Here is an 18,218-nt window from a genome sequence, read left to right on the forward strand (position 1 = left end):
CGATATGTCATTTGCAAATATCTTTTCCCATTCTGTTGGTTGCCTTTTAGTTTTGTTGGTTGTTTCCTTTGCAGTGCAGAAGCTTTTTATCTTCATAAGGTCCCAGTGATTCATTTTTGCTTTTAATTCCCTTGCCTTTGGGGATGTGCCGAGTAAGAAATTGCAATGGCTGAGGTCAGAGAGGTCTTTTCCTGCTTTCTCCTCTAGGCTTTTGATGGTTTCCTGTCTCACATTCAGGTCCTTTATCCATTTTGAGTTTATTTTTGTGAATGGTGGGAGAAAGTGGTCTAGTTTCAACCTTCTGCTTGTTGCTGTCCAGTTCTCCCAGCACCATTTGTTAAAGAGACTGTCTTTTTTCCATTGGATGTTCTTTCCTGCTTTGTCAAAGATTAGTTGGCCATATGTTTGTGGGTCTAGTTCTGGGGTTTCTATTCTATTCCATTGGTCTATGTGTCTGTTTTTGTGCCAGGAACATGGGTTTTTCAAGATAACTGAGGCAGATGAGATATCTCCTTCCTTCTTTAAAATGTTCAGCCATACTCACTCTCTGTGGGAAAATGAGCATGGTAGTAGAGTTTCCTAAGGACCTAAAGGAACAGGACTGCGTGGGGTTTTATCCTCTTTGCTTGCATAGACATGTCACGTACCTACTAAGTGTCCTCCCTCTACTAGGAAATGCCATGCACTACAAATATAAACATAAGTCACTCTTGGTGCTGCTCTTCTGATGTTTGAGATGCTAAGTAGAATTAAAGACTCAGTTGGTCATTCAGCTGTGACCTGAGCTGGAAAATAGACCAGACCTGGAGTGTCCAATACTGTAGCCACCAACCGCCTGTGGAAATCGAGGCCCTGGAATTCAGCTCCTCTGAATTGAGCCGTGCTCTGAGTGTGACATGCACACTGATTCTGAGGACAGAATAAGAATGAAGAAGAAGAATGAAGAAGAATAAGAATGAAGAAGAAGAAGAATGAAGAAGAAGAAGAAACAACTTTCTTGTTGAGGTTTTAAAAACAATGTATTTTTGAAATCAAATACACGTTGAAGTGGTACCATTTTGCCCATTACAATGATTTGATTTTTGACTTGTTTCTTTTTACCATAGAGCTACTAGACAATCTGTAGTTGACATGGGTGGGTCCCATTCTATTTCTGCCTGCGATTGCCAGTCTAGGCTGAGAGATCCTCCCAACTCGCAGAACCACTCCAACCTGGCCGTGGCTCAGACCCACAGCAGCAGCTGAGAGGTTGAACCAATCAATGGGAGAAACTCAATTCAACATCTCGTACAACAGTCCAAGTCATGATCTGTTCAGGGAAAAGAAAGAATATGTCATCTCTCAAGCCTGGGTGCTGACAATCTACTCCCACCCACAGCTCCTAGAACAGAAAGCCCAGGCGTATACAGTGTCCCTAGGGGCACACACTGTGTTTGTGATGGAGGTGGCCTCCATAACACTTGCTGTATTCATAGAAGGATTCGTTCCCTGCACTTTGCCATCTCCCATGTGCCTTCTGTAGAACACTGACCAGCAAAAAGGAGGTTGCAGAAGCGTGGACTCCTCCTCTAGGAGATTCTTCTCTGGTTTCCAACCTCTTTCAAAGGGGGCTCAGTTCTGAAATGAGATTGATTCAGAAGGGGCTCCTTATGTTAAAGGGTCCTCTTGCCACCCTACCATACCAGGACTCACCTATTTCATCATCCGATTATGTTTTAATTTAATTCTGGGAGGACTGAGATGTCCTGATGACAGAAATGGTGCCACATGTGTTTTTATTCCACATGGAACCGAACTTTCAAAAGAAATAGCAGTTTCAGACATTTTGAATACGAGGATTGATAAAGGTGAAGAATTATCTGTGGTCAATAAATATCACGTTTTCCTTGTCTTGTGGACAAAACCAGACATGAATATTTAATTTCATTACTATTACTCTCTCTATACAATACTCCATAGTTATGTTGCTTACACAAATATGCTTCATCTGTCAAGCACATAATGTGTCATAAAATTCCCATTTCAATTTGACTCACTGTTTAAAATTAAAACCTTCTGGGTTACTACTTAATACACTTAGCTTCCATAGGATATGAATTCTCACTCACGTTAGCGCAACGATTTGAAACATGTGGGCCCAGAACCTAGTTTTGAGGAACCGTGGGGTACCAAGCTGAGGAGGGGAAGGAAACTGGCTGTGCGTGGTTCCACTCCTAGGAGATAAATTCTTCACTTTGATTTTATTGCCACCCAGTGACTAGAAAGTAGAAATCTCTTACTGCCATCACGTTTTCCTGCACAGTAAAATATAAGATTATCGGTGTATCAAAGCCCACGAAGCATATTTTAAACAGATTTGAGCTTCAAAATATGGGAAGGTCATAACAACAATTGGTAAATTACACGCATTTTAAATATCTTTATTAGTGATCTGTCGATGAAATTTGAGAAGTTTGTGTTGTGTCTCACTTATTTGGGTCTTTATTCTTCAACTGTAGGAAAGCGGAGGGATTGTAGTTCTTGAGTGACTTTGGCAGACACCCGAAGAAGGTTGGGTGAACCGAGTGGTAGTAAACACGGCTGGCCGCTAGGGGGAGCTATGTCAAAGACGATGGAAGCACTTCCCTGTTCCTGGCCTCATGCAGGCTGAAGGCATCCACTCTTACCTTCTGAAATGCCCACCGGAAGGCAAACACCCACCTGATCCTGCAGTTGCTCCGTTCAGTAAGCATTTCTGTCTCCTGATAACCAGGGGTAGCCTCACCCCCTGCTTCTTCACAGGACGATTCAAAACTGTAGCCGTTTCAATTCGTAGGTACGTGTTCAGCCTTCCCATTTCCCGGGGAACTTTGATCCATCCTTACTGTGTGGCCAAACTCCGCTACACCCAATGTCCCCTCAATTGTTCCTACCTGTAGAAACCTTTCCTTTTGTCCCAAGACAAATGATGTTTGTACTTTGCTCTCCCAGGACAACTTGCGGGGGTGGGGGGGGGCTTCTGATAGAGGGTGTGGTCTTAAATTTTCTTTAATGACACAAATTTAGAAGAGAGCTGGGCCTGTGGTCTTGATTTTGGATATCAAATACAAGGAGAAAAGTAGACAACAAATAGTGACTCTTGGATTGATCTATGACTTAATGCTTTGAAATCCATCAGACTTCCCATACATTGTCTCCTGACCTTGCTTCTCCCTACACTTTCCTGGTTATCTAGGAGTAATACAAACAACAGAACATAATGGAAGGGAGAAACCTTGATTGCACACTATGTAAAGAATAAAGCAAAGGAAACTTCCCTGAATTGTGGCACGACATCAAGAAGGGGAAATATTAAGATTATCTAAGAATTATTTCTAAGTTCCTACCTCAGGAGTCAAGCGCTTCTCAATTCTCGTGCTTCTTGTACATTTTCACACATGTCCAAACTTGAGCTGAACAAAGGAAAGCAAACATGAAACTCATACAATGCCAATATCGAGAAGTGGTGGTTGTTTTTGACTTTGAGAGACATTGTTCTAAATGGACTATAAATGCTCTGAGTTCACACCTTTGTCAGCCACCCACAGATTTAAACCTCATACACTTTACTAGGATTACCAAGGGATGGAAATGCTGTGAAATGGCTAATCAATAATAGTTTTGATGTGAATGTTAGTTTAGATAGAAGATGCAGGATAGGATTTAGTGTAACATTAGTAGTCTCATTTCTGTTACAGTCGGTAGCAGAAGTTTCAAAACAGAAACGTTGTTGTCCAATTTCCTGTCATTTTGCACACACTCCAGTTTGCTTCACAAATCCTTGAAAACACATATTTGCAATCACAGAGAGAAATATCTGGGGAGAAATGATGGTGTCCCCGGAGTGAGCTTTTAGAGTACACTTCTCGAAGCAATGATTGTTACATTTCATTAAAACATTTTAGTTTTTAACAGGGCCCCTGGGTAGCTCAGTCAGTTAAGCATCCGACTTTGGCTCAGGTCATGATTTGTTGTTTTACACGTTCAAGCCCCACATCAGCTCTGTGCTGACAGCTCAGAGCCTGGAGCCTGCTTAGGATTCTGTGTTCTCCCTCTCTCTCTGCCCCTCCCCCACTCACACTCTGTCTGTCTGTGTCCCTCTCAAAAACAAGTAAACATTAAAAAAATTTTACGTTTGGGGCGCCTGGGTGGCTCAGTCAGTTGAGCATCCGACTTCGGCCCAGCTCATGATCCCGCGCTTTGTGAGTCTGAGCCGTGTGTCGGGCTCTGTGCTGACTGGCTCAGAGCCTGGAGCCTGCTTTGGATTTTGTGTCTCCCTCTCTCTCTCTGCCCCTCCCCTACTCTGTCTCTCTGCCTCCCAAAAATAAATAAACCTTAACTTTTTTTTTTTAATTTTCCTTTCAAGTAATCTCTGCACCCATTTGGGGCTCAACCTCACGACTCCGAGATCAAGAGTCACACACTCCACGGATCGAGCCAGCCAGGCGAGCCCTCATTACTTTTTACAAAATCTAACTATGAGAATATATTTAATGCATTCACACCAGTGGGGTCTGTGCCTCATTCCTTATAGAGAGATAGATATCGACCCTTTAACATTGGGTTCAAAGAGATTGGGAGGAATCCTCCTTTTTCTTAAAGAGACTTAATAGACCTGGCTTAAGACAAGGTTTCTTAAACTGGGCTCTGTTGACATTTTACGCAACGTAAGTCTTGTGAGGAGCTGCAGGATGCCTTGCAAAATGTTTAGCTGCATCCCTGGCCTCAGCCTGCCAAATGCCAGCCGTGCCTTCCCCACTGTTGACAACCTTAAACGGAGCCAGAATTTGCCAGATGTCCTCTGGGGGCCCAATTTCTCCCTGATTGGGGACCACCAGAAGCCAATATCATGTGTCCCAGAGAACTGGGAAGGTACTCTCTCCAGGTACAATAATCTAGTATGTACCTGAATTAAGTAACAGTAATATTGGACTAATGGGGCATTGAGAGGGTGTGAATACAGTGAGTGAGAGAGAGAAACTCCAATGTAAGTCTGGAGGCCAGGATTCAAGGGGAGGTGAGGGGAGCGCTGAATTCTTTTAGGTAATTTAAATGATTCCTATACATTCATTAAATTAATTGGTTTCTCACATTTTAAAGAAGATGGCTAAGGAGATAGCAAGATGGAGAATTTAGATGATTAAACCATTACTGAGTGCCGACCATCCAATCCATGCCTGGCAACACGGATGTGGTTTTGTCACACACTGACTCTGGGTCTGGAGATTCCAGGCAGAGATGTGATTCTCAGTACTCAGTCTGACAAAGTGGATTATTTCATTATGTTCCTAAAGTATAGCCTAGGAGATCCTGAACAGTACCGTCCACTCTATTGCTGTGCTGTGAATGATCTCTATCTCCACTCTCCTCTACGGTAGCAACCAGCTCTGAGCGGCTCTCGAGCCCTTGAAATGTGGTCACGTTTCATGTGTCACAGTGGAAATCTTAACATTTTGGATGTATCGGATCAAAAATATATTACTCACATTAGCTTCACTGTTTTACTGTTTTTGATTTTCCTTTTTCCAGTGTGTTTACTGGCAAAGCCAAAACTATGTATGTGCTTTGCATAATTTTTATCAGAGAACAGTGACCTGGAAGGTGGAGAATTGGGCCCTGTTGGAATCCTGAAAGTCACCCTTGTCCTGGGTTCATGTCTAAGCCAGGTAGTACATGCAGACAGAACGGGGGATCCTGCTAAGTCTGGGTCCTCCTTGCATCTCAGCTCAAAGCCCTGGACATTTTTTTTCTTTTTTTGCAATGTAAATACATATCTTTATTACTTAATTTTATACCTTTATAAAATCTATATTAATTTAATACCTTTCCTATTGTTTTTCTGATTAAAACATACATACAACGGCAGAGTAGAAAATCTTAAGATTTAGAACGTATAAAATTAATAGAAGTCTGATTCTACCATTCAAAAAGAGCACGATAACATTTCTGTTCACCTTTCCCATATTGACACAAGAAAATTTTCCCTTAGTTTTAGTTGAAATTTTTCTTTTTATCATATTTTCTTAATGTAAATATTATTTTAATTACTATTTTTCATTTTATGACTTTTTCTATATGTACCATCCCTGATTCTAAACTTCTAGACTAATTTGGTAGAGAAAAAACATGTAATTAATGTAGCTGTTAGTTTTTTATCAAAAACACAGGCATGTGTGTTTCAGTGAAGAGCTAAAGGTAAACTCCTCGTCCCACACCTTTGCTAAGAAAATAAATATGCCTTCTATGTAATTACTCTACATCAAATTGTGTTTATAATTAATGGGTCTATAACCTGACTAAATTACTTTAAGATATAATGATTACTTCTAATATTTCATCTGGGACAAAATTTAAACTTCGTTCTAGAGGTGTCCTGGGACTGAGGTTGGTAGAAATGGGTATGGATTGTGTTGCAAATAAAAAAATGGGACCTCTCTTTCTTCTCACAATATTCTCTTTTTCCCTCTTCACCCTGCAATTTTGACTAGTTATTATAATTGGTGTTGGAGGGGTCAGGTCATTTCCCTTCATGTAATTTATTTTCAAACCAGAGAATGACAATGTGTGAGACCAGGATTCAGCTTTTGAAACACAAGCACTTAATCTCCAATGGTGTCCCTGTCTCTGGAGAGACGCACCTGTCCACACAGCAGACGTTGGACGGTGTGCACCTGCATTCCCCATGAAAGCTCTGTTGCCATGGCGATGAAATGATGTAAGATGCCCGTTTTTCCAACTGCCAGTCTCTGAGCTGAGCAGTTCAAATCTGATAGCGAGTGAGTTCTCAGATCTGTACCTAGCATCTTCGAAGATGGGCAATCTGATTTGTTGCTGCCGTGGTATGTTCATAAAGATCTTCTTAACACTGTCTGCTACTAACTGGACAGTTAGCTGTTGCTCAAAATATTTTTCCATGGTTTAAAATCTCCTCTATCTGGTCGTTCGGAGTGATGAATATGTTTTATAGTTTTGTTTTATCTCTTGATTTTCGGTTATTCTATCAAGATAGCTCTCTTGATATTTTTTCTCCATTGAGAAAAGTGGCCTATATCCTGCACCCCTTTCTTGTCACCACTAGGTATTCCTAGGAGAAAACATATGGCAATGTCTATTGTAATGTAGGATCTTTTAAAACTCCAAAAGTATGTATTCAAATTATTCATTACAGAAATGTAGAGTGAATCCAGAATGGTTGATATGGAAGGTATCCATCATTGTTTTTAACATGCTTTCCCTATAATCTTTATACCAAAAATGGGTACTGGGTTCAGTATTTGGGGAGATGTGTTCCTTCATTCACATAAAGAGTTGTCCAAGAGAGACCCTAACAATATGAGAGTTCCAACAATTTGTGGCCCCCAAACACACATTTACTTTTATCCTTTGGGTGTCATCCAGAATTACACTGTATACATTGGATCACTCTGGAGAACAATCATGAATATTTCTGGTCAAGGGCCACAGAGAGTGGGATCCAGGGGTCACCAACAGCTTTTTTTTTTCTTTTTTCTTTTCTTTTGTGTTCCTTTTTTTTTTTTTTTTGATGCCTCTGATTCTGTCAAAACTAAATTATGTTGAGGTAAAATGATAGTTTTAGGCAAAGCAAAGCAGCTGTGTGTCATAGAACGATGGTCTGGGAACTCAGAGTCCCAGGTTTGAATCCACCTCTGGAACCTGCAAAATCGTAAGGTCTCATTTAAGATCTATCTCCTCTAATGAATCTTTCTGACCACTTGTCATACACCGCACACTTTGCATGCAATAATTCATTCAATGCCATCACAAACATATGTGATGGTTTGTTACTCTTCCTACTTCTCAGGAGGAGAAACTGAGGCACAGAGATTCTTGTGTCCAGGAGCATGAACTCCTAAGAGTCAGGATGTGAACCCAGGCCTGTAGTCCCAATGCTCATGCTTTAACTACTGAACTGCACTTCTACTTAGCCATGGGATCACTGGCTGTGCAAAGGAGTTCCAGCATCTGTGTGTATATCAGGAATCACCTGGACCAAGGAAAATCCCACATGCTGTCTATTATTATGAGGTAGTCTCTGTGGTCCCATAGCCCAGGGAAACTCTCAAGGCAGATTATTATAGAACTTGCCGTAGTCACTAATATGAAAAGGATCTAGAAATCTTACATGGTTCTGGTCAGTTCAAAGATTCTGCAAGTTTGGAGGCACAAGTTAGGAAAACCTGGTCAAATTCTGCCAGTGCTGAGCTACTCCTCAGCACTTGGCCTGAGTCCAGTAAGGACTGAAGAGATCCTTTAGAGGTGTTGGATGGCATGGTCAATACGAGTGAGTCCTAGTAATGCTGAAGTTCTGTGAGCCTACCCATGAGACAACGAAAATGAAGCCTCAAAGTACCAATTCACAATGAACCTTGTGCCATCACCCTCATTGCTGCTCCCTTGTACAGCTGAGTTAGAGAACTGGTCAGCGCCTGCTCAGTCAGTTTCATGGTGTGGTCATTCTTCAGGACACGGCACAAATCTGATAAGAATCGGGAACATAACGGGCTGGTGCTTTACTCAGCTGCTGGGGCATGCATCTCTTGCTCCCTGGGTGATGAGTTCAGGCCCCGTTGCATGTGGTGTGTGAAGACTCATTCAGGAAAAAAGATTCAGGGACATAATGTAGTATATTCGGTAACATTATCAGCATGAGCCCTAAAAACAGCTTGATTCCCAAGAACTACACACTGTAGGGACCGTGACCAATAAGAACTCAAACATTTGATTACTAGCCCGGTGTCCATCCTCCTCGTTTAGACACTCTCACCCATGCTCCAGTGGGGCCTTTGCTCCTTAATGAACTATCCCATTGCTTGCTAGTAAATGAAAGCCAATAGCTGACATGCTTAATGAATATATATCCGGGTAGCATCGCAAGGCAAGACGAGAAGAAAAATAGCACATAATTAATAATACTGTTTGGTTTTCAATGGTGGGCTTTCCTTATGCACAATTTGTGAATCATTGCTGAGCTTCATAACAAAGGATTTATGATTAACTAACACAGACTGCTGTGCCTAGATTTGAATCTAGTCTCTCAGTAAAGGGTTGGTTATAATCACCTGCAAAACAGTAAACAGCAGATGAAAGATCAATGCAGGTCCGGGTGATCCTTAGGGAGAGTCATGGCGGTGGAGGGGGAGGAGGCTTCTGCAGGCCGTGGGTATGGAGGGGTCCATCTAAAAGGAGATGGGACATGGGCCCCTGCCACTGCAGGGTCTCAAGAAGGATGAGGAGTCCGTAGAGATCAGATTTTGGGGAAGGAGGAGGAACTGGGAAGGGGCCCACTCAGAGCCAGTACAGCCCCTGCCCTTCACCAGCCAGGCCTTAGTCCTGGCTGCTCAGATGGTTCCACAGACCGATAGTCAGTGCCACGTTAAGTGTCCCAGCCTACATTCAATAAACCATCAAAGCACCAGCCCGATGGGCCAATTTCGCAGTTAATTCACAGTAGCTGCTCAGCCAGGCTTAGTCAACTGAAGGGAAGCTAATTCTGGGCAGAGCCGTCATGTGACAGTTGGTTTGGAATGTCGTGGCTTCAGAGTCAGCTTGGGAGCTGGGCAGACCACTGGCCACTGAAGGTGGCCAAGTGGCCATTGGGGAAGGCTCCTTGTGAGAGCCCTGGTAGTGTGGACGCCGGGTGAGGATGGCCACTGTTGGGCTTCGCCTGCTCCTTCAGAAGGGCTTCACTTGGTGGTAACTGCATTGGGCCTTGGGTCAGGGGTTGAAACCTAGAGGTGGGAGGCTGAGTTAGGATTTGCACTTTTCTCCTAGCTTAGGCACCTCCTCCAGGGCATCAACTGTCTTCCACAGAGACCTTGGGGAGGAAGATTTGATAAAGAGACTGGGGGAGCCCCTGGCTCAGGGGTTCAAGGCATGATCTCAGGTGCCCTGGGAAGGTCCCAGATTTTCAGGGATCTCTGTCCCCGGGCAACATCTACATTCCTATCCTGGACCTCCCACTCTTCAGAATAGTGAATCTTGCTGAGTCACTTAATCTCTCACAGAAAATATGGGTCACAGGCCCTGCCCTCTCTGCCCCACGGGGTTGATATGGGGATCCCAGGAGGTGGTAACAGGACTTCCCCATGAGCTGTAAAGCATCCTAGCCACGGACAGGATGAAAAGGAAGCTTCCATCCTCCTTTGTCCTGTAGCCATCCAAGTCCCCACTCTAGATTCAACCACTACCAAGTGTTTAGGTTAATGTTCCGGACTTTTAGTGACTGAACACTTACACACTGCTTCTGAACCATCGGTCATTTTTTTCCGAAGACTTTTCCTGCATTTAATCACTTTCAACTTCATACCATAAGACTAATACCAGCAGCCCCTAAGAAAGTTTTCATTGTGCAGTACAGGGAACTTAGGCACAGCCCAACAGGCACCAACCCCATGCTCTCAATGACTCGATTGCTCTGATTTCTATCCTGTCTCACCCAGATAAAGGTATTTGCCCACACAGTGTCTGTTGGAGCTTTTCTTCTGTGTCTTTCGTGGTAAGGGTACTCAACCTACAAACTCACTCTTACTGATTTTCAAGCAGTTCGTCACAGGCCCTATGCTGCAAGGTAGGTTTCCAGAACTGACTTCTTTTGTATAAATGAAACTTGGTGCCCTGAACACCAACATTGCCTCCCTTTCCCCTCCCTCCAGCCCCTAGTCTATTCTCTGTTCCTATGCATTTGACTATTTTAGGTTCCACATGTAAGTGTCATCCTGCAGTATTTGTCTTTCTGTGTCTGGCTTATTTCGCTTAACACCAAGTCCCCCAGGGCCATCCGTGTTGTCACAAATGACAGGATTTCCTTCCTTTTTAAGGCTGAATAGTCACCCATTGTATGGACACACCACATTGTCTTTGTGCATTTGATCATCAATGGACCTTCAGTTGTTTTGCTATATTAGCTTTTGTGAATGCAGAACAAGGGAGTGTAGGGATCATTCAGAAGACCACATTTCAATACTTTTGGATGTGTTAGCCCAAAGTGGGATTGCTGGATCAAATGGTACTTCTGTTTTAAATGTCTTGAAGCACTTCCATATTGTTTTTTCATATTCACTGCATCAGTTTACATACTCTGTTGGGCAACTTTTAAAAGGTCATTGATTGATTGATGGATTGATTGATTGAGGGAGCGGGGTGGAATCCCAGTCATGGATTTGATCCCAGACACCTTGAGATCATGACCTGGGTCGAAATCAAGAGTGGGACACTTAACCAACTGATGAAATGATTAATATGGTCAGGAAGATCGGGCATTCCTGCTGGAATCAGTGTGCAAGTTACCTTGAACCCAGGTTCCTTGCAGGACAGAGGCTTGAGGGTGTGAAGAAAAGACAGATTTCCGAGGGGGAAACCTGTGTCTATGTTGACAGTGTGAGAAGACAATGTATTCACTGTGCTGTGCTGTGCTGTGTGTGTGTGTGTGTGTGTGTGTGTCTGTGTTTGAGACAGGCAAAAAGTGAGCGACAGGGAAACACACAAAGAGAATGAGACACACTCCTAAGAGAGAGAGAGACAGGTGAGAGAGAGAGGAGAGATGTGTTTCCCCAGGAGACACGTACCACTGACACTGCACATAACAAAGGTCTACACTCGCAAAAAACTCCTCATGCTGCACACTTCAAGAAATACAGTTGAGCATGGCTCAGCAGTAACATTCAGTCCATGCAGGTAACCAAAGCCTCTGTATGCTCTGGCCAAAGTTCATATGAGGAACACTCCCTGAGTTATTCTTGAGCAGCACCAACAATATACTGAGGTATATTCTATGTCCTTCTAGGTGACCCTAAGGAGGAAAAACTGCGAGCCAATCATGCAAGGAGGTACGAGGTTGTTGCTGAGGTGAGCTTGCCTGTCTTTCCCTGAGAAACGCAAGTGCTATGTTAGAGTGTTTCCAATCAACATCTGTGGTAAATACGACAATGTACATTTTCGATGATATTGTTACTTTCCCTGATGGGGAGAGTGATGAGTGGTTGCCTCTTGCCAACTGTCACCTAGGTCAGGGGGACATTCACCACTGGCAGTGCCAAACCTGGTAACAAACAGTGTCCTAGGATCTTTTCCGTCAGCAGCAATCTGTCCTGCTTGGGTGAAGAATTTCATAGCACGCATCCTCGGTGGTCTTGAGAGACACATCTCCAGGAAAAACGACTTCTGACAGGCATATTATCTTTCCTTTTGCGGCCTTTGACTCAAACACTGTGTCCCATCTTGTATGGTCAAGACGCAAAGAGAACTGAAGAGTGGTGCAAATAGGGTATATCATGATCTCCCCCTGATGGTGTTTTCTTTCCTAACATTCAGGTGGCCGTAGGAGCACAGGACAAAGGTATGTATCCTGGAAACTGTTTCTTGCTGAGAAAAATGTTTCGATGGTGATGCAGGTGGGGCATTGTTACTGTCTTTATTCTGGAGAGCTACCCTAATACCAGAGGCTTGGGAGGACTGGTGCTTGTAAGTGGGGGGAAGGACCTACGTCCCAGGTGAGAAACTATGTGATATTTCTACAGTAGGACAAAGATAATGCATTCCTTGAGTGTGGTGTATTTCTGTGGGCATGTGTGTGTGTGTGTGTGTGTGTGTGTGTCACGTGATTTTGACTGTGAATGTGTGTTGAGTGTGTTTTCTTGAGAGACACACAGAGTAAGCTACACAAAATGACACAGACACACTGCAAGGCAGACAGAGAAAGATACATGTGGGATTGCCCAGAGAATATGGGTCACTGACACTGCACAATGATGAATGTCTACATTCTCACACACTCCTCCTACTGCACACTTCAAGGAATACTGCTGTGCATGGCTCAGCGGTGACACTTAGTCCATGCAGGTAACCGAAGCCTCAATATGCTCTGGCCCATGTTCATATCAAGGAACAGTCCCTGAGGTATGCTTGAGCAGCACCAACATGGTACTGACAGGTATTCTGGTCTTTGTAGGTGTTCCTGAGGAGGAAAGGCGGCAGCCGCAACCTGTCTTGAGTCACCAGGCTGTTGCTGAGGTGAGCTTCCTGTCTTTCCTTGAGGAACACAAGTGATTTCTTAGAGTCTTTGCAATCAACATCTGTTGCCAATGTGACAATGCACCGTCGGGATGATAATGTTATTTTCCCTGTGGGGAGAAACATATTGTCCATTTCCATGGTTGTTTCTTGCCAACTGTCACCTTGGGCAGGGGGACATTTACCACTGGCAGTGCCAAACCTGGAAATAAACAGCATCCTAGGATCTTTTTCGGCACTTTTTCCTTTTGGGTGAACAATTTTGTAGGCTGCATCCTCAGTGTTCTTCAGAGACACATCTCCAGGAAAAACGACTTCTGACAGGCGTATTTTTTTTCCTTTGTGGCCTTTGACTCAAACACTGTGTCCCATCCTGAATCCCAAAGTCACCAAGCGAACTGAACAACGGTACACATACTGTACATCATGATCTCACCCTGATGGTGTTTTCTTTTCTAACATTCAGGCGGCCATAGGAGCATGAGAAGAAGGTATGTGTCCTGGAAACTCTTTCTTGCTGAGGAAAATGTTTCGGATGAGGTGTAGGTGGGGTGTTCTTGTTGTCTTCAGTCTGGAGAGTACCCGGATATCAGAGTCCTGAGGGGACTGGTGCTTGAGTGTGGGGGGGAAAGACCGACATCCCAGGTGAAATCTATGTCCATGTTTCTATAGTATGAGAAAGACAATGTATTCCTTCTGTGCGGTGTGATTGTGTGTGCATGAGTCTTGGGGTTGTTCTGTATCTCTGTATGTCGCATGATTGTGAGTGTGTATGCGTGCGTGTGTGTGCGCGTGTGTGTGTGTGTGTGTGTTTTCTTGAGAGACTCAGAGACAGAGCCACACACAGAAAGAGACAGACACAGTGAAAGAGAGGGAGAGAGAGAGAGAGAGACAGAGATGTGGGTTTCCCCAGCAATATGGGCTACTGACATTGGACAATGACCAATATCTACAATGCAGAGTCCTGGGAGGACTGGTGCTCAAGGGTGGGGGGGGAAAGACCGACGTCCCAGGTGACAAACTAGGTGATGTTTCTACAATAGAAGAAAGATACTGTATTCCTTGTGTGCGGTGTAATTTTGTGTGTTGAGTCTGGGGGTTGTTCTGTATGTGGCTGTATGTGTCGGGATCGTGACAGTGTATGTCTGCTTGTGTGTGTGTTTTCTTGAGAGACGCAGAGATAAAGCCACACAGAGAAAGAGACAGACACATTTCAAGAGAGGGTGAGAGAGAGAGAGAGTGACAGAGAGACAGACAGATGTGGGCTTGCCCACGAGATATGTGCCACTGACACTGAAAAATGAACAAGTCTACATTCTCAAAAATCTCCGCATACTGCACACTTCCAGGAATACTGCTGAGCCACGGTTCATGCAGGTAACAAAAGCCTCCGTATGGTCTCGCCCATGTTCATATAAGGAAGAGTCCCGGAGGTATTCTTGAGCAGCACCAAGAAGACACTGACATGTATTCTGTGTCCTTCTGGGTGTTGCTAAGGTGAAAAAGCAGCGGCCCCTTCCTGAAAGGAGGCAGCAGGCTGGTGCTGAGGTGAGCTTGCCTGTCTTTCCCTGAGGAACACAATTGCTTTCTTAGAGGCTTTCCCATCAACCTCTGTTGTACATAGGACAGTCTACATTTTCGATGATACTGTTACTTTCCCTGATGAGGACCGTGGTGAGTGGTTGCCTCTTGCCAATGGTCACCTTGGTCAGGGGGACATTTACCACTGGCAGTGCCAAACCTGGTAATAAACAGCATCCTAGGATCTTTTTCGGCAGCAGCACTTTTCCCTTTTGGGTGAAGAATTTTGTAGGCTGCATCCTCAGTGTTCTTTAGAGACACATCTCTAGGAAAAACGACTTCTGACAGGCATACTATTCATTTGCTTTTGTGGCCTTTGACTCAACCGCTATGTCCATCCTGTATCCAAAAGTCACCAAGAAAACTGAAGAGTGTTGCACATAGTGTATATCATGATCTCACCCTGATGGTGTTTTCTTTTCTATCATCCAGGTGGCTGTAGGAACACGAGAAAAAGGTATGTGTTCTGGGAATTGTTTCTTGCTGAGGAAAATGTTTCGGAGGTGCTGTAGGTGGGGTATTCTTGTTTTCTTCAGTCCGGACAGTACCCAGATATCAGGGTCCTGGTGGAATGGTGCTCGAGTGTGGGGGGGGGGGGAAAGACCGAAATCCCAGGTGAAGTCTATGTCCATGTTTCTTTAGATGAGAAAGGTAATGTATTCCTTCTGCTCGGTGTGATTCTGCGTGCACGAGTCTTGGGGTTGTTCTGTATGTGTCTGTATGTCGCATGATTGTGAGTGTGTATGCACATCTCTGTGTGTTTGTGTGTTTTCCTGAGAGATTCGGAGACAGAGAGACAGAGCCACACACAGAAAGAGACAGACACAGTGAAAGAGAGGGAGAGTGAGAGACAGAGATGTGGGTGGCCCAGAGATATGGGCGGCCCAGAGATATGGGCCATTGACACAGGACAATGACCAATATCTACAATGCAGAGTCCTGGGAGGATTGGTGGAAAGACCTACATCCCAAGTGACAAACTAGGTGATGTTTCTACAGTAGAAGAAAGCAACTGTATTTTTTGTGTGCGGTGTAATTTTCTGTGTTGACTCTGGGGGTTGTTCTTTATGTGTGTGTATGTCACGGGATTGTGATTGTGTATGTTGTGTCTGTGTGTGTGTCCTTTCTTGAGAGACTCAGAGACAAAGCCACATACAGAAACAGACACATTGAAAGAGAGACAGAGAGAGAGAGAGATGTGGGTTTGCCCTGGAGATATGTGCCACTGACACGGCACAATGACCAATGTCTACATTCTCAAAAACTCCTCATAGTGCATACTTCAAGGAATACAGCTGAGCGTGGCTCAGCAGTAAGATTCAGTCCATGCAGGTAACCTAAGCCTCCATATGCTCTGGCCCATGTTCATATCAAGGAACAGTCCCTGAGTTATTCTTGAGCAGCACCAACAAGGTACTGACGTGTATTCTGTGTCTTTCTAGGTGTCCCGAAGGAGGAAAAGGAGCGGGCCGCTCCTTTAAGGAGGCACCAGGCTGTTGGTGAGGTGAGCTTGCCTGTCTTTCCCTGAGGAACACAAGTGTGTTCTTAGAGTGTTTCTAATCAACTTCTGTTGTAAATGTGACAATTTACATGGTGGATGATATTCTTACTTTCCCTGGTGGGGAGAGTGGTGAGTATATGGCTCTTGCCAACTGTAACCTTGGTCAGGGGGACATTTACCACTGGCAGTGCCAAACCTGGTAACAAACAGTGTTTGTTAGGATCTTTTTCGTAGGCAGCAATTTTTCCAGCTTGGGTGAAGAATTTTGTAGTCGCCATCCTAAGTGGTCTTGGCAGACACATCCCAGGGTAAAAAAAATCTTCTGACAGGCATACTATTCATTTGCTTTTGGGGCCTTTGACTCAAGCACTGTGTCCCATCTGGTTTCCTAAAATCAAGGGGAGAACCAAAGAGCAGTGCTATGAGTTTACATCATGATCTCACCCTGATGGTGTTTTCTTTCTCTAACATTCAGGTCGTCAAGAGAGCAATGGAATATGGTATGTATTTTGGAATCTGTCTCTTGCTGATGCAAGAACCTATATGTTCAGGAAGGTGGGGCATTCTTGTTGTCTTCAGTCTGGAGAGCTACCCTGACGCCAGAGTCCTGGTAGGACAGGTGCTTGAGGGTGTGGGGAGAAGACCGATTTCCCAGGGGAAACCTATGTCCATTTTTAGTATGAGGAAGATAATGTATTCCTTCTGTGCGGTGTGATTGTGTGTGCATGAGTCTTGGGGTTGTTCTGTCTCTGTGTGTATGTCACGCATGATTGTGAGTGTGTATGCGTGCGTGTGTGTGCGCGTGTGTGTGTGTGTGTGTACGCACAAGTGTGTTTGAGAGAGGCAGAACCTGAGAGACAGAGAAAGAGACAGGGAAACTTACAAAGAGAATGAGACATGAGAGAGAGAGAGAGAGAGAGAGAGAGAGAGAGAGATGTGGGTTTGTTTCCCGGGAGATATGTGCCACTGACACTGCACAATGACCAATGTCTACATTCTCAGCAAACTCCTCCTACTGCACACTTCAAAGATTATTGCTGAGCGTGGCTCAGCAGTCACATTCAGTCCATGCAGGTTACCAAAACGTCCATATGGCCTGGCCCATGTTCATATCACGGAACAGTCCCTGAGTTATTCTTGAGCAGCACCAACAATGTACTGACCTGTATTCTGTGTCCTTCTAGGTGTCCCTGTGGAGAAAAAGCTGCAGTCTGTTGCAGTAAGGAGGCAAAAGGCTGTTGCAGAGGTGAGCTTGCCTGTCGTTCCCTGAGGAACACAAGTGCTTTCTTAGAGTCTTTCCAATCAACTTCTGTTGTAAATATGATAATGTACATTTTAGATGATATTGTTACTTTCCCTGGTGGGGAGAGTGGGGAGTGCTTGCCTCTTGCCAACTGTAACCTTGGTCAGGGGGACATTTACCACTGGCAGTGCCAAACCTGGTAACAAACAGTGTCCTAGGATCTTTTTCGTTAGCAGCAATATTCCCTCCTTGCGGGAAGAATTTTGTACTCTGCATCCTAAGTGGTCTTTAGACACATCCCCAGGGAAAACAACATCTTACAGGCATCTTATTCATTTGCTTTTGTGGCCTTTGACTCAACCACTGTGTCCCATCTTGTATCCTAAAGTCACGAAGAGAACTCAAGAGCAGTGCAAATACCGTATATCGTGATCTCACCCTGACGGTGTTTTCTTTCCTAACATTCAGGTGGCCATACGAGCACAAGAAGAAGGTATGTATTCTGGAAACAGTTTCTTGCTGAGGAAAACGTTTAGATGTTGATGTAGGTGGGGCATTCTTGTTGTGTTCAATCTGGAGAGCTACCCTGATTCCAGAGACCTGGGACGTCTTAGGCCAAGTGGGGGGTGTGAGACCGAAGTCCTAGGTGAAAAACTATGTCCATGTTTCCACAGTATGAGAAAGAGAATGTATTCCTTGATTGCAGAGTGATGCTCTGTGCATGAGTCTTGGTGTTGTTCTGTATGTGTCTGTATGTAGTGTAACTGTGAGTGTGTACGTGTGTGTGTGTGTGTGTGTGTGTGTGTGTGTGTGTGAGTGCCTGTATGTTTGAGTCAGACAGAAACT

At 44.3% G+C, this 18,218-nt stretch overlaps 1 long non-coding RNA gene across 6 annotated transcripts in view; it reads right to left on the reverse strand.

The window, feature by feature from the left end:
* Window positions 1–988: 988 nt before the first annotated feature.
* Window positions 989–18,218, reverse strand: part of LOC122236326 — a 63,928-nt gene continuing 46,698 nt past the window's right edge. For 3 of the 6 annotated variants that reach the window (XR_006214392.1, XR_006214393.1, XR_006214397.1), the window contains 4 exons: window positions 6,657–7,102; window positions 3,366–3,431; window positions 1,532–1,617; window positions 989–1,309 (listed from right to left, as the gene is read on the reverse strand). This is a non-coding gene — a long non-coding RNA (uncharacterized LOC122236326). Of the gene's footprint in view, window positions 1,310–1,531; window positions 1,618–1,692; window positions 1,796–3,365; window positions 3,432–6,656; window positions 7,103–18,218 lie in introns of all 6 variants that reach the window. The other 3 variants (XR_006214394.1, XR_006214395.1, XR_006214396.1) reach the window with 3 other exon arrangements.

Source organism: Panthera tigris, assembly GCF_018350195.1.
Source record: "Panthera tigris isolate Pti1 chromosome F3 unlocalized genomic scaffold, P.tigris_Pti1_mat1.1 chrF3_random_Un_scaffold_93, whole genome shotgun sequence".
Classification (NCBI taxonomy): Eukaryota; Metazoa; Chordata; class Mammalia; order Carnivora; family Felidae; genus Panthera; species Panthera tigris.